The sequence below is a fragment of the Humulus lupulus genome, chromosome 5 (assembly GCF_963169125.1).
Source record: "Humulus lupulus chromosome 5, drHumLupu1.1, whole genome shotgun sequence".
In the NCBI taxonomy this organism is placed as follows: domain Eukaryota; kingdom Viridiplantae; phylum Streptophyta; class Magnoliopsida; order Rosales; family Cannabaceae; genus Humulus; species Humulus lupulus.
This window is the reverse complement of record NC_084797.1, coordinates 151,010,847-151,014,304: the sequence shown is the minus strand read 5'-3', so window position 1 is coordinate 151,014,304 and position 3,458 is coordinate 151,010,847. Positions and strand designations below refer to the sequence as shown.

General features: G+C 41.4%; 1 non-coding gene across 1 annotated transcript; it reads left to right on the top strand.

The window, feature by feature from the left end:
* Positions 1–3,079: 3,079 nt before the first annotated feature.
* LOC133781087 (small nucleolar RNA R71) lies at positions 3,080–3,186 on the top strand. The gene has a single exon (XR_009869883.1). It is a non-coding gene; the product is annotated as a small nucleolar RNA R71 (small nucleolar RNA).
* The last annotated feature ends 272 nt before the right edge of the window (positions 3,187–3,458 follow it).

Below are 3,458 nucleotides of genomic sequence, written 5' to 3'. Positions count from 1 at the left end.
ACCTTATCTACACGTCCTAACACCGCTCCCACTGCATAGTCACTTGCATCACACATAAGCTCAAATGGTTTATCCCAATCCGGTGACACAACAATAGGAGCAGAAACCAATTTCTCCTCAGCGTGTTAAATTCCTTTACACATTTAGCATCAAAGTCAAACACCACACCATTCATAAGTAGAGTGGATAAGGGCTTTGAAAGCTTCAAAAAGTCCTTTATAAACCTCCTATAAAATCCAGTGTGGCCCAAGAAACTACGAACCCCCTTAACAGACACCGGTGGAGGTAAGTTTTCTATTATAGATATCTTGGCCATGTCTACGTCAATACCATGATGTGAAATCTTGTGGCCTAAGACTATTCCTTCTGTCGCCTTAAAGTGACATTTCTCCCAATTTAATACTAAATTTGACTCCTCACATATTTTCAAAACCATCTCCAAATTATCCAAACATCCATCAAAAGAGGCACCAAAATTAGAAAAGCCATCCATGAAGAATTCTATAACTTTTTCCACCATGTATGAGAAGATAGACATCATACATCTTTGAAACGTTGTTGGAGCGTTACACAACCCAAATGGCATTCTCCTAAATGCAAATGTTCCATAGGGGCATGTGAAGGTGGTATGTTCTTGGTCCTCTGGTGCAATGGGAATTTGATGGTACCCCGAATACCCATCCAAGAAACATTAATAAGGATGGCATGCCAATCTATCCAACATCTGATCTATAAAAGGCAAGGGGAAATGGTCCTTCTTGGTTGCCTTATTCATTTTACAATAGTCAACACAAATTCTCCACTCTGTTACCGTACGAGTTGGAATCAGTTCATTATTATCGTTCTTAACCACCATCATGCCACCTTTCTTCAGGACTACCTGAACAGGACTAACCCATGCACTGTTAGATATTGGGTAAATCACTGATGCATCCAACCATTTATGGATTTCCTTCCTTACCACCTCTTTCATTGAAGGATTAAGCCTCCTCTGAGCTTCACTACTAGGCTTACTATCCTCCTCCATTAATATACGGTGCATCACTGTTGAAGGATTGATACCCTTAATATCTCCCAAAGTCCATCCAATTGCTAGTTTGTGAGCCCTCAACACCCTAAGTAGCTTCTCTTCTTCCATAGTAGACAATGAAGCAAAAATAATAACCGGTGGTGTATTATTCTCACCCAAATATGCATACCAAAGATGATCAGGCAATTTTTTTAACTCAAGGACTGGTGGTTTCTCAATAAAAGGGAGCGGTCTCTCAGGCACCTGCCCTAATTCCTCATATTTCTTTTTATAAACTTGCCCCGCCGAGTTCAATCACTTAACATATTCGATGGCTTCAGTACCATCACACTCCTCTTGACTTACAACCAAACTCAACTCAAGTGGGTCCTCAATAGACTTGACCCCTTCACCTTGCTCCTCCAATACACTGACACTGAAACAATTGTCACTGACTGACGGGTATTTCAAGGCTTTAAAGACATTAAAAACTACCTCATGACCTTGTACTCTAAGCCTTAACTCACCCTTCTGAACAACAATTAACGCTTGCCCCGTGGCTGAAAATGGTCTTCCCAATATAATAGGCACATTCTCATCTTCCTCCATATCTAATACAATAAAATCCGCTGGGAAAATGAATTTATCTACCTTTACTAGGGCGTCCTCTAAAATCCCACGAGGATGCTTAATTGACTTGTCTGCTAATTGTTGTGTCACTGTAGTAGGGCGCGCTTCTCCTAACCCCAATCTCTGATAAACTGACGATGGCATTAAATTAATACTGGCACCCTAATCACAAAGAGCTCGCTCACACTGAAAATTTCCTACGGGATAGTAAAATTGCCTAGATTCCTTAATTTCTGAGGGAGCTTCCTCTGTAAGATGGCGATGCACTCCTCCGTCAAAGCCACTGTCTCAAAATCCTCCATTCGCCTTTTCTTGGATAATATATCCTTCATAAACTTCACATAGCTGGGCATTTACTCCAAAGCCTCAGCGAATGGTATATTGATGTGAAGTTTCTTAAACACCTCAAGAAACTTGGAGAATTGCTTATCGAGATTCACTTTCCTAAACATCTGAGGATACGGTAATTTAGGAGTAGGTTCCACAATCTCCACTTTTGGATTACCCTTTTTCTGAAGATCATCAGTGACCCTCTTCTGCTCTGGTGTAGTTGCATGTTTATCCTGAATCTTCACCTCTTCCTTTGGAACTGAAACTGAAGGCCCCTTATAACTAGTCCCACTCCTTAAAGTGACCACTTGACACTGTTCTTTGGGATTCACTTCTATGGAACTAGGCAAATTCCCTTGTGGTCTACTAGAAAGTAGTTTAGCCAATTGACCTATTTTTGTCTCCAAATTCCTAATTAAAGACCTTGTCTCTGTCATGAATTGAATTAATTGATCAGGTTGAGTTGTTGGTGGGTTCAGTGGAGGATGTGGTGGAGGATGAGATGGGTGTGGGTTTGGATCATAATAAGGCCTAGGGTGTACTCCATAGGTCGGTTGGTGATGTGGGTGTTGAGTTGGATACTATGTATATTGTGGTTGTATTCCTTGGTTATTTTTCCAAGACAGGTTGGGATGATTCCTCCACGCAGGAGTATATGTGTTTGAGTAAGGGTTTTGGGAAGGTCTTGGGAAGTTACCAATAGCCTGTGCCTGCTCCAAAGGCAAACTATTCACGTTTGTTAGGCAACTAGACGTGCTCGGGCATTGCTCATAAGAATGCGGACCCCCACAAATCTCACAACTCATTACATTTTGTGCTTGCATTGCTTGGGTGGCGAGGTTATTCTGCTGCAATTGCTTGGTTAGAGCCACTTGAGCGGTCAATAAAGCAATAGGATCGACCTCTAAGACTCCTGCTACCTTCTTAGTCTCACGCTCAGTGGGCCAATTATAGTTGTTCGTGGCAATCTCTTCTAGTAATTCATAAGCTTCATTAGCGCTTTTTATCATAAATGCTCCTCCCGATGCTGCATCAATAATGATCCTTGTATCCCCCCCCCCCCCCCCCCACAAACCATTATAAAATGTGTGCACCAACAACCACTTCTCTATTCCATGATGTGGGCACTTCCTTTGCAAACTCTTTAAAATGTTCCCATGCATCATATAAGGACTCCCCATCCAGATGATGGAAATTATTAATTTCTCCTCTATATCGGGCTGACTTAGCAGAGGGAAAATATTTACCAAGAAATTTCTGAGCCAAATCTTCCCAAGTGGCTATAGAGTTGGTTTGTAACAAATTCAACCAACTCTTAGCTCTGTCTCTTAACAAAAACGGGAATAATCTTAATCTGTCAGCATCGTTACTCACCCAGTTCATTTTGAATGTTGCACACAGCTCTAAAAATGTGTGATGTGGAGATTTGGATCCTCATGTGGTAATCCCCCGAATTGTACACAATTCTGTACCATCTAAATAATAGAGG